Genomic DNA, 13,105 nt, shown 5'->3' with positions numbered 1-13,105 from the left:
ATACCCTATACTGCTTCTTCTTCCTTTTCCTGGTGATAATTGTGGACATCTCAAGGGTCAGACACTAGACTCATTTCTTTATTTTCTGCCTGGTTCTACCTGAGTAGTTGTCACAGCTTCAAAACTCACCACCATACTGATAACCCCCAAATCTGTAGCCCTGACCTCTCACCTGAGGTCCTTTCCTTTATCTTTGTCTGCCTACCACTGGAGACTCCTGCCTAGATTTCTCACTACTAAATATCCCAAACCAACCTCCTCAGATTCCTCTCTATGAAGGAAGTGTGTTTGTGTGTGTGTGTGTGTGTGTGTGTGTGTGTGTGTGTGGTGTGTATTTTACTTGCTTTTGGCATCATTGCAAAGAGTAATGATAATGATAATAGCTACCATATTTTGATTACCTACTATATGTCAGGCACTTTATATTTGTCAGCTCATCTAATCCTCACAACAACCCTGCAAGGTAGGAATTTTCTGCATTTTTAGAGGTAAGGAAACTGAGGCTCAGAGAATTTAAACAATCTGCCCCAGATCACAAAGCTGGTATGTGGGATTCAAAATCAAGGTTTCTAGCTCCCAAACTCATGTTCTTTCTGCTATTTCACCCAACGATCACATTTTATTTTATTTTATTTTTTATTTTAATTTTTTATTTTTGGCCGTGCCATGTGGCTTGTGGGATCTTAGTACCCTGACCAGGGATTGAACCTGGGTCCTCAGCAGTGAGAACGTGGAGTCCTAACCACTGGACTGCCAGGGAATTTCCTTTTTTTTTTTTCACATTTTAAAATTTATAGCTAGATTCCTTGAAAGAGGGGGAACATTAATGATCTCTATGAGTCTCTGGAATTTGGTGTGGTTTGCATGCCTCCATTGACGATGTCTGCCACATAACAGGTGGTGATTGAGCATAGAGGCTTTGGACTCAGGCAGACCCAGTTCAATCTCAGTGCCTTTATTTACATGAAGGGGCAAAGTAGTTGATCTCTCTGAGCCTCAGTTTACTCATCTGTGAAATGAGGACATTAATACCTACCTCCCAGGAGTACTGGGAAGAATAAATGAAAGAAAGTGTGTTAAGAATCAACCGAAATACCCATCAACTGATGAATAGATAAACAAAATGTCATAAATCCACACAATGGATTACTATTCGGCAATTAAAAGCAATGAAGTTCTGATATACTCTACAACATGGATGAACCTTGAAAACATTAGGCTAGTGAAAGAAGTCAGTCATAAAAGACCATATGTAGGGCTTGCCTGGTGGCGCAGTGGTTGAGAGTCCGTCTGCCAATGCAGGGGACACAGGTTCGTGCCCCGGTCTGGGAGGATCCCACGTGCCGCGGAGCGGCTGGGCCCGTGAGCCATGGCCGCTGAGCCTGCGCGTCCGGAGCCTGTGCTCCGCAACAGGAGAGGCCACAACAGTGAGACGCTCACGTACCGCAAAATAAATAAATAAAAATGAATAAAAGACCATGTGTAGTATGATCCATATACATGCAATGTCCAGAATAGGCAAATCTATAGAAATAGAATGTAGATTAGTGGTTGCTGAGGGCTGGAGGTGGGCTGGGAGGGTGACAGTATAAGGGAAATGGGGAGTGACCGCTAATAGGAACAGCGTTTCCTTTTGGGGTGATGAGAATTTTCTAAAATTGATTTTGCTGTTTGTTGCACAACTCTGTGGATATACTAAAACCCATTTAAAGTGTGAATTGTACACTTTAAATGGGTGGGTTATATGCTATGCGAAGTATATATCAATAAAGATTTTTTTAAAAAAAAGAACGTATGTCAGATGCTTAGCACATAATTGGTGCTCAACGAGTTCTCACTGTTCTGACGTTCCCCTCCTTGCCGGGTTTGTCTCCAGCAACTGATGATGAGCATTTGTTCCTACTTGCAGTGCCCTGGCTTTTGCATTAGCTTCAGTGCATACCTGCCCTCCTGTAGTAACTGCCCTGCCCCTTGTTAAGGACTCGGTAGATTTTCTTTGTCTCCTTTTGAGGTGCTGCTCCTTATGCTTGACCTCTGTCTTGGCCTGGGTTGTCCTGTATACGCCCCTCCTTCACTGCACCTCTGAACATAACCTTCCTGGGCTACCTTTCAGACCTTCCCTGTCTCCTCCTTATTCAACACTAAGTAGGAAGCAACTCTAAGCAGAGTACCACTAGGCACTGTGGATAACGCAAAGCGGTTAAAGACTTGTGAAGAGCTCTTTTGATTGTGGTTGGGGAAATGGCACATAGATATAAAAACACAACTAAGCTGAGGACACAAGTCTGTTAAGTGTCAATTGTGTAATTCTCACCTAGGTGCTTTGAGAGTTTAAAGAAGTGGGAGATCATTGGTCGGGGGACTCTTCAAAAAGCACTTGGTTTTTGACTGATGGGTGAGCTTCATACTGGAGAAGAGAATGGGGCGGGTGCATAAGCAAAGACCTAGATATGTGTCTTCTTTCTTCCTTCCTTACATGTCTATTAAGCACATATTATATGCTAAACTCTGGGGTTGTAAAAAGAAAGAGTAAGATTGAATCCTGCCCTCTCAGAGCTTACAGATGTGGGAAAGCTGGGCACACAAAGAAATGACGAGAAATCCGTGAATACAGTGGAGCAAGTGAGGTATGTGTCCGAGGGAGTTTGTAAAGGCGTCGCAGGAGAGCTGACATTTGGATGTTCAGAGTGAAGAGGTGAGGAAGGAAAGGCTGGGGGGCATGAAGGCTGGGATCAAAGGCCGGGAGCTGAGGCTGCTGAGATGTGTTGCAGTTTCATTATGGGGGTTTTGTGTCCTGCGTTCAGTAATTGATGTTTCATTCTGAGGCAATCAAAAGCGGTGATGGGGACTCCACTTCTCTCAGGCAAACCTGTCTAATCCCAATTGTCTTTCTGCTTTCTTTTTGAACTTTAGCCCCCTGCCAATGCTTCCTGAAGCCGGGCTCCTTCTCGCTTTCATTAAACTCCAAATGTTGTAGAAGTCATCTTTTCTTGAAGTCTTGCCATAGAGGTCCCCAGGGAGGCCCTACTTCCCTTACCCTCTCCCATCTTTCACGTACCTTACTGGAGGGCAGGGAGGGAAGCTTGAATAGCAACTCCACCCTCCCCCATCAGAGATCACCAGATTCAGAATCAAAATAATGTTGATTCCATGGATTTTTACCTGTGGTCAAATGCAACATATGCCTGACTTTTCGAATTTTATTTTGATTAAAGCATTTTAAAAAGCAGGTCCAAACCATCCCAACAAATAAGTCCTTATAATGTTCCCGAACTAAATTAGTACACCATCCGTGGAATTCTTCTACGTACTGGATGATTTGAGGCATCTTTCTAAAAAACATAAATCCCTTTGTTGATCATTGAAGGATTAGTGGAAATGCATATAATACATTCAAATGTACTTAAGTAGTTTTAAACAGAGCACTGTACAGATAATTATTTCTATAATCTACAAGTAAAATGAGATTTTAGTTTCCAAATAAAATAAAAGGGCAAATTTGTTGACTGAATTCATACTCATTTATCACACTCTTCTGTACTGTATTAATATCTTTAACTGGCCAGTAAATCATAAAAAAATTAAATCCTCAGTAAATCTTATCGGGACCACAAAAATAATGGGATTTCTGTTTACAAGGTGTCGATTGTGTTCAGAGTCTTTGATAATGACTGCAGACAGTCAATAAACACTGAGACATTTACATGGTCAGTAGGAGCCTAACTAAACTATCTAATCTTTCAAAAGACAGTCAACACAATGAACTCTAAACCTAATCCCCTCAAATACTGGAGAGACTTGTTTAGTGCTTTAAATACTACTCAACCCCAAACCCCACACTAAAAAGAACCATTAAGGCTTTTTCTTAGACTCTCAGAAGCAGGACATGCTGATTTTAGTCCCATTCTCTGATGGCAAATCTTTACCTTATAATCTAAGTTCAACCTTTTATAGGATCTGGGATTTGTGAAGGGTGGCAAATATTGTAAGTATTGTAGGACTTGACTTAAAAGGGAAAAAGGAGTAACATTTGATGTTTATTTTAAACTTTTTCAATGACTAAAAAAAAGTTTCAAGAAAGAAAAGCACATTACTTTCTGGGTTTTTTTGTTAAAATCAAGTAAACTCACATTTACTTAGAACTCCTGTATCGTTGATCCTATGTTTATTGCAGGGAGATTTTTTAAAAGAAGCTGAAAGAAAAAAAAGAAAAGGCTATTAATTGAGCATTGCCTCTCTTCCAGGCCTGTGTCACTCAATGAAGATAAAGGTTTAAAAATTCTAAAATCCTCACAAGAGACTTGTATAAGGGAAATTGAAGATGCCTGACTATGGAGTCATCAATTTAGATACTAAAAGAAGCCTTGGATTTTCAGTGGCCAGCAAGGAAAGAGCACGAGGAATTTCAGCAGGACTTGTGTAAATGCTCTTTTGATTCTCTGATGTTTTTGTGAAGTTAGTCAATGGTATGAGGATGTTTGGGGGTGCATTTGTCAAATACTGGCTGGGAAAAGTGGACCCTGGTACCCCACTCGGAAATAATGGTTTTCTTGAGATGTTTGATTTGGGGCTTTTTTTTTTTTTTTCATTTCTTGTACCGTCCAAAATACTAGGTTCTTCATTGTTCTTGTTTAAAGAGCCTGGCCAGAGAGGTTCTGACAGATCATTCCATTCCACCCGAGGTAAGAGTGGGACTCAAGAAAGAGCAGCCTTGCTGCTTGTGGGACAGCTTTAATGAGACGTTTTCCAAAAACACATGGCTTAGCCTTGAAAACTGATGAACGCAAGAGACTGCCTGAGAGCTGATGTTCAGTTCTCTCCAGGCTATAGAAAGGAGACATTCTTTGGTTGACCTGGCATTCTGCCATGTCGGAGAGCCCACTAGAGTCTCTACTTTGCCATTTGCAGGAAACAGCTGGAAGTGTATGGAAGTCTGGAATCTAGGACCAGGATTTAATCACGCCACATTATGAGGTCACTCTCTGTATCAGGTCAGTGATAGATAGGGAAGAAGGCTGGTTGGTTTATTTGGGGTGGGTGAATGGGGAAGCTCACTGGCAAGCCCCTAAGTTCTAGCATCTTTGGACATCAATGAGGCTTAGATTTGAGGATTTCAGGCTTTTTCTGTTAGCAGACATACAAACACTCTGTGAAACTCCAACAATCCTTCAACTCCAATGGAACCTAAAATCCATTGATTCAACTATATTTTCATGGCCCCTCATTCCTTTCATGTCCTCACTTTCCCCCTTACTCAGCTTAAATTTGTGGTCAGATGTTTTAATCAGTCCCTTGAATATACTCTCAACTCCCTTGTCCTTCTCTTTGTTGAACTAACTTGGCTAATCTACAACCTTTGTTAAATTTAACCTTCCCTACTCCATTCGCACAGTTGAATGAAGCCAGAGAAAAACACACAACCAAGCTGACTGGTCTCATTTTAAATTTCTGATCACTTATCTCTTGTGGACCCTTCAAGCTGCCCAGCAATCATACTATATTTCCCGAGGCCATTCATTCGGTCACTCTACTGGAAGGGGATTGTTTTATACCTTTTCTTCTTTTCTCAACTCTTCAACCACTCATTTCACATCCTGACTGTCATGGTAACCTGCTCCCTATATACTGTGAAAATGGAAGCCACCAGAAGAGAACTTTCACAAGCTCCCACAACCACATGTACCCACCTACCAGCATCTGGGCTCATAGACTCTGCCTTCCCTCCTGTTCTTGTTGATGAACTCTCCACACTCTTTGCAAAGGAAACATCTCTACTTACAAACTAGATTCCACACCCCTTGCCTAGTCAGTCACAGTGCTTGCTGCAAGACATCCTCCCCTCTCCTGCATCATCAATTTCCCGCTCTCTGTTCCAGTATCATATAAGCATTCTCTCATCAAAGACTAAACCAAACCAAAAACACCCTCTCTTGATCCCCTTTCTCCTTCCCTTTACAGCAAAATTCCTCAAAAAAGTTGTACTTGTTGTCTCTAATTCTTCTCCTCCTTTCTTCTTCTCTTATACCCACTAGCCACTGAAACTACTCTTATAAGGCAACCCCAGCAAATGAAGTGGTTGATTTTCAGTCCTCATCTTACTTGACCTATCCGCAGCATCTAAAACAGTCACTCCCTTCTCAAATAAATATTACCTTCACACGGTTTCCACCACACTCCTGGTTTCCCATTTACCACATTGCTTCTAATTCTTTTTGTCTGGTTCTTTTCATTTCCTAGATATCTTTATCTTGGAGATCTCTCGATCTCCAGCGTTGATCTTTCTATGTTGGAGTGCCCCAGGACTCTGTCCTAGAATCTCTTCTGTTTTCCATCTACACTTACTACTTTGATGATCTCACCCAATCTCGGGGCTTTAAATATTATCTATATGTTGATTACTTCTAAATTTATATCTCCAGTCTGTACTACTTCCCTGTGCTCCAGACCATATGTCCAACCTGCAACTTAACATCTCTACTAGGATGTCCAATAAACATCTGAGCATCTGATCTCCTTCCACTGCCTTCCTGAACCTGCTCCTCCCACAGTGTTCCCCTTCTCGGTAAGTGCCAACTCCATTCTCCCAGCTGCTTAAACAAAAATCATCTTGGCGTCACCCTTAACTCCTCTTTATCTAATACCTCTCATTTTAATCCGTTAACAAATCCTGCGTGTTCTACCTTCAAATATATTCAAAATCTGACCACTTCTTATTATCTCCATTCTACCACCCTGGTCCAAAGCACCTTTTAGCTGATACCACTGCTTCTGGTAAGTAGCAGAGCTGAGATTTAATCCCAATTGTTCTTTCACTTTGAAGACCTTGATCTTTTTGTCTGGGCTCGACTGTCCTTCTGTTTCTTCACCTTTGGAGGTTGCAAATGTAGGTACCTTCTCTCTATCCATTTCCATTCTTTCCATCCTTTCTAATGGAATCCTAACTACATTCAAAATGGCACTGTGACCAAATATCTTTTGGTCTGTCTTTCCCAGCCTTATGCAGATAAGTGCACACACCAGCCCTGGACCAGTCCTAGTCCGATCTGGACTCTTTTTTTTTTTTTTTTTTTATGCGTTACGCGGGCCTCTCACCGCTGTGGCCTCTCCCGTTGCGGAGGACAGGCTCCGGACGCGCAGGCTCAGCGGCCATGGCTCACGGGCCCAGCCGCTCCGCGGCATGTGGGATCCTCCCAGACCGGGGCACGAACCCGCGTCCCCTGCATCGGCAGGCGGACTCTCAACCACTGCGCCACCAGGGAAGCCCCCCGATCTGGACTCTTTTAAACAAGAGAACAAAGGCCACTTGTAGTCTCTTCTCTGTGACTTGAAGCTTAGCATAATTTCTACCAATTCACCTTATCATAAAAGGCAACCACATATTTCTTCTGGATCTTTTACAGAACCTAGCATAGAGCTAAGCACGTAACTGGTCCTTAGTAAATGTCAGTGGTTGGTTGCTTATGATAAAGCAAATGAATCTGAATGAGTCTGACACATTCATTTCTACCACTATCAGTAATGACATGACTAAAGCTTTGGAATAGAGTTTGTATATAACTCTGGCACTTCTAAGGGAATTTCTTTATTTTTATTTATTTTTGGCTGTGTTGCTTCTTCATTGCTGCCCACAGGCTTCCTCTAGCTGCGGTGAGCAGGGGCTACTCTTCGTTGAGGTGCATGGGCTTCTCACTGCGGTGGCGCCTCTTGTTGCAGAGCACGGGCTCTAGGCGTGCGGGCTTCAGTAGTTGTGGCGCGTGGCCTCGGTAGTTGTGGCTCGCGGGCTTAGTTGCTCCACCGCATGTGGGATCTTCCCGGACCAGGGCTCGAACCCATGTCCCCTACAGTGGCAGGCAGATTCTTAACCACTGCGCCAGGTACGGCTTATAAAGTAATGAGACTGTGTCCATAAGTTTTCCCTAACATAAGCTCCATTACTTTAAGATTCTAAATAAAGATTAAAATACTGTTACCATTCTCAATGCCTTCTTCTGAAACATCATTACAAGACAAATTTCTGTATAACACAAACGGTGGATCTTTACAAAGATTTTGACCTAACAACATCTACTATAAGAAGAAAACAGTAGAATTGTCCATTGTGTCAGAATGTTACTGATGAGATGTTGATGGCTTATAAATGACTTAAAAGAAACAATTTATGGTCTTGCTCTTTCCTGTTAGTGAGAGGTCTTAAACCTCCAAATCACAATCCACCTCCAAGGCTATGAATTGCAGATCGAGTTAAGCAGAGAAAGAAACAGTTGAATATTACTTCCAAGTGTGGAAAGTTGATTGGGAGGCGGTTTATTTTGTGCTGAGTCCCTCTTAGGATTCAGGCCATGGGATGTGGGCAGCATTCATCTCTAAGATGAATTCTGATTGGTCATCTCTAAGATGAATTCTGATTGGCGGAAAGAGCATTCTTCTTCAAGTGCTGTCTCTCACTTACTTGTCTCTGGGCAAGACATTCAACCTCTCAGAGTCTACTTTTTTTTTTCTTTTTTTTAATCTGCAGATGGAAATAATACCCAAAATAGGGCTGTTGAGATGATAAAATGAGGGAATGTTGTGAAAGGGCCTAGTTCATAGTAATCACTCAATAAATATTTGTACATTTTTCTTGATAATATATTACACTTCATAAATTCTTTAGAATTTTTGAAATGATTTCACATACTGTACAGGTTATTGTCAAAATACCAAGTATAAAATGGATAACTAATGAGAACCTACTGTATAGCATAGGGAACTCTACTCAGTGCTCTGTGGTGACCTAAATGGGTAGGAAATCCAAAAAAGAGGGGACATATGTATACGTATAGCTGATTCACTTTGCTGTACAGTAGAAACTAACACAACATTGTAAACCAACTATACTCCAGTAGAAAAAAAATACCAAGAACCGATTAACACTTCCTCTAAGAGCATTTGGGTGGTTGTACTTTAATTATTTTAGGATGTGACCAACTTTTGTGGAGTTGAGTTAGTTGCCTTCATTATTCCCCTGCAACATTTCCTCTGCAGTCGTTGATTTCCATGGCTACATGATGATTACTTCCTGAGAAACAAAGGAACACATGTGTTTGGAAGTAAAAAGGAAGCATACAGATCACCTATTGAACCACAACCCTGCAAAACCTGGTATAAATGGAAACTTTTCTTTTTATCATAGTGTGTTTGAAGTGAAGGAATTCACATTAGTCATTCACTCGGTTTTTACTGTACAATAGGTGTCCTTGTAAGGGGCCAGATTGTGTCAGGTCTTATAAACCAAATATGCTCCAAAATGTTCTGTGAGTTAGACTGTTTACAACATTAAAAATTTCTGAGTGGTGACCAGTCCAGAAAAGTGAGAGTAAGTAATGGGAAATTTGAAGACAAAGAATGAGTGGAGAAGGAAGTAAGTCACCACTCTAAAATACAATGATTCCTTTTCACTGCATTAAAAAAATTTATTTTATTTTATTTATTTTTGGCTGTGTTGGGTCTTCGTTGCTGCGCCCGGGCTTTCTCTAGTTGCAGCGAGCGGGGGCTACTCTGCGTTGCAGTGTGCAGGCTTCCCATTATCGTAGCTTCTCTTGTTTCGGAGCACAGGCTCTACGCACGCAGAGTCAGTAGTTGTGACTTGTGGGCTCTAGAGCGCGGGCTCAGTAGTTGTGGCGCACGGGCTTAGTTGTTCCGCGGCATGTGGGATCTTCCCGGACTGGGGCACGAACCCATGTCCCCTGCATTGACAGGCGGATTCTTAACCACTGCGCCAACAGCGAAGTCCCTTTACTGCATTAATTGATTGATTATTCTACCACACATTTGTTGAGGATTCTATGTGTGAGGTCCTGTAACTAAGTGCTCTGAGAACCACAGACGTGAATAGGGCCAAGGCCCAGAAGTGGTCTTCAAAGAATTTTAGTTGAATTTATAGTTTATATTGGAAATAAAATATATATGTCCCCTGTCCAAATTATGTCTCACGTGGAGTACAATCCAAGACCCAGGGTGGCTTTGAGGAGGGGGCTGTCTATGTTGAGTCTTTTTTATAAATTTATTTATTTTTGGCTGCACTGGGTCTTTGTTGCGCGCAGGCTGTCTCTAGTTGCGGTGAGCGGGGGCTACTCTTCATTGCGGTGCGCAGGCTTCTCATTGCAGTGGCTTCTCTTGTTGCAGGGAACAGGCTCTAGGCCTGCAGGCTTCAGTAGTTTTGGCATGCGGGCTCGGTAGTTATGGCTTGCAGGCTGTAGAGCACAGTCTCAGTAGTTGTGGCACAGGGGCTTAGTTGCTCTGCGGCATGTGGGATCTTTCCAGACCAGGGCTCGAACCTGTGTCCCCTGCATTGGCAGGTGGATTCTTAACCACTGTGCAACCAGGGAAGTCCCCTATGTTGAGTCTTGAAGAATACATAGAAATTTTTTCACCAGGTAAACAGATGGAAAGGCCTTCCAGACAGAAGAAACAGCATCTACAAAGGCACTGAGGTGACCAGGCTCAGAGCTAATGGATCAGAGATAGGCAGAGATTGATTTGGAGAGCAAGGGCGGGTTGAGAATATCTGTGTTGGGAATATCATCCTTATTAGTAGATGGGTGTTTGGCGTATGGAAATTGGCTTACAGTGGGAGGAGAGTGCTGTAGACTAAATGTTTGTGTTCCCTCAGAATTCATATGTTGAAACCTAATTCCCAGTGTGATGGTTTGGGGAGGTGATGAGGTCATGAAAGCAGAGCCCACGTGAATGGGATTAGTATCCTTATAAAAGAGACTCCAGAGAGCTCTATTGCCCCTTCCACCGTGTGAGGACACAGTGAGAAGATGGCCATAATGGACCAGGAAATAGGCTCTCACCAGACACGAAATATGCTGGTGCCTTCATTTTGGACTTCTCAGCCTTTTAGAACCATGAGAAATAAATGTTTGTTGTTTAAACCACCCCACTCTATGATATCCTGTTATAACAGCCCAAACAGACTAAGATGGAGAAGAAATTTAATGTGTTCAGCTTGGGACATGCTGAATGTCAGGTGCTGATGAGACAGGATATTCTGGTGGAGATGTTATGTAGGTTGTTAGAAATGAAGTCTGGAGCTTAGGAGAGACGTGCAATTGAAGATCTGGATTTAGGACTCATCAATATACAAGTGGAAGACGAACTCATAGAGTCTAGTGTAAAAAGAAAAGGTAGTTGAGGACAGATTCCTGGGAAACAGCTACATTTAAAGGACAGACTGGGACTTCTCTGGTAGTGCAGTGGTTAAGAATCCGCCTGCCACTGCAGGGGACACAGGTTCGAGCCCTGGCCCAGGAAGATCCCACATGCCACGGAGCATCTAGGCCCGTGAGCCACAACTACTGAGCCTGCGCTCTAGAGCCTGCGTGCCACAAATACTGAAGCCCACACACATAGAGCGTGTGGTCTGCAACAAGAGAAGCCACTGCAATGAGAAGCCCACTCGCCGCAACCAGAGAAAGCCTGCACGCAACAACGAAGACCCAATGCAACCATAAATAAATAAATAAATAAAGTTATATATATATAAAATAATAGTAAAGGACAGACTGATGAAAAGAAGCCTAAGAAGAAGGCTGGGAAGGAGAAGCCAGGGAGATGTGAAGGAAAACCACAAGAAAACGGCAGCTTTCCCCTTTCTCTGCAGTACAGTCCTTTAGTTATCATTGGGGAATGTCAAAGCAGAAAATGAAACACTAAAATTGCATTTAGTCAGATCCTTTTATTTTTGAGGCTCCTTCCTGGGATTTGGGGTTCTTTTTCTAATCTTTTTTTTGACTGCACCCTGCGGCTTGCAGGATCTTAGTTTCCCGACCGGGGATTGAACCCGGGCCTTTGGCAGTGAAAGCTCAGAGTCCTAACCACTGGACTGCCAGGGAATTCCCTCTTTAGATTAGAATCTTGATTCATCTCTTTACCCCTATAAAATAAACTCCAGGAGCCTAGGGTAGAGCAAATAGGTGATTAATGCTGGGGTTGCACATGGAATGGAAGGTTCTAGGATTCAGGTAAAAGGGACTGTCCTGGGTTGTGAAGCTTCAGTGAGCCAGGGTGACATAGTGGTTATCAGCTCTGGAAGTAGACAGATCTGCATTCAAAGCCTGACACTGAGGCCCAGAGGGTAATTCTCTCAGCAGGTGTGCATGCCATCCTGGGTGTAGACTGTAGGTGTCTCACTCCCAGACCCCTACTCTCAGGCTGGCTGGAATAAAGGAGAAATTTCTCCACTGACCTGTGGATTTCTCAAGGGTTTAGTACATAGAAGGTACTTAAATGTGTAGCTTCTTTTCTCAACGATGAGTAAACGAACAGAAGTTAAAGATTGGTACATAGGAAATAACTTTATAATAAGCCTGTGAGTATTGTAGTCTCCTAACATTTTTATGGGTCACTGACATTTTCAAAACATTTCAAAACATTGAGCATCAGAGAAACATCTGCCTATGTCCATTTTAAAGGATATAGGAGAACAATACTACTTAATATAACAAAATTATAAAGCAGTTGATTTAAAAAAAACAAAAAATTATCCTCAATGGTTCATAATGTGGCTCCTTATTAAGCAATGATGTCATCCTAACCCTTCCACAGTGCTTTTTTTTTACTTTCCCGGCACTGTTCTGAAGAACTTCTTTGCATTAATTAATTTAATTTCCCCAACAAATCTATGAGTAGGAGCTTGCCTATTATGTACATAAGGAAACTCCAGACACAGAAGTGTTCCCAAGGTCACATAGCTAATAATTAGCAGAGATAGGATTTGAACCCAGGAAGTCCAATTCTGGAGTCTATGCATGTAACTGCTACACAGAACCTACTTTGATTCTGCTACTTGCCTGCATAGCTGGACCACTTTGTTTATCACCTAGCATGGAAGGAAAGCTACACTGTGCATGGGAAATGAGGATTTCTCAGCAGGGCTTCTGTAGGGACAGGTGGAGCAGGGGCACTTTGTGGGAGATATATTTGTGTTAAATCAGGACCACAGGCATGATAATTACCTATACTAACAGAAATCATAATCACACAATAATCTTATTTTGCAATTGACTATCCCCAATTCCATAGGCAGATGGTCTCAGTCCCTTGTCACAGACGAAGAGAG

Source organism: Phocoena phocoena, chromosome 16 (assembly GCF_963924675.1).
Source record: "Phocoena phocoena chromosome 16, mPhoPho1.1, whole genome shotgun sequence".
Classification (NCBI taxonomy): Eukaryota; Metazoa; Chordata; class Mammalia; order Artiodactyla; family Phocoenidae; genus Phocoena; species Phocoena phocoena.
Note: the sequence above shows the minus strand (reverse complement) of the source record.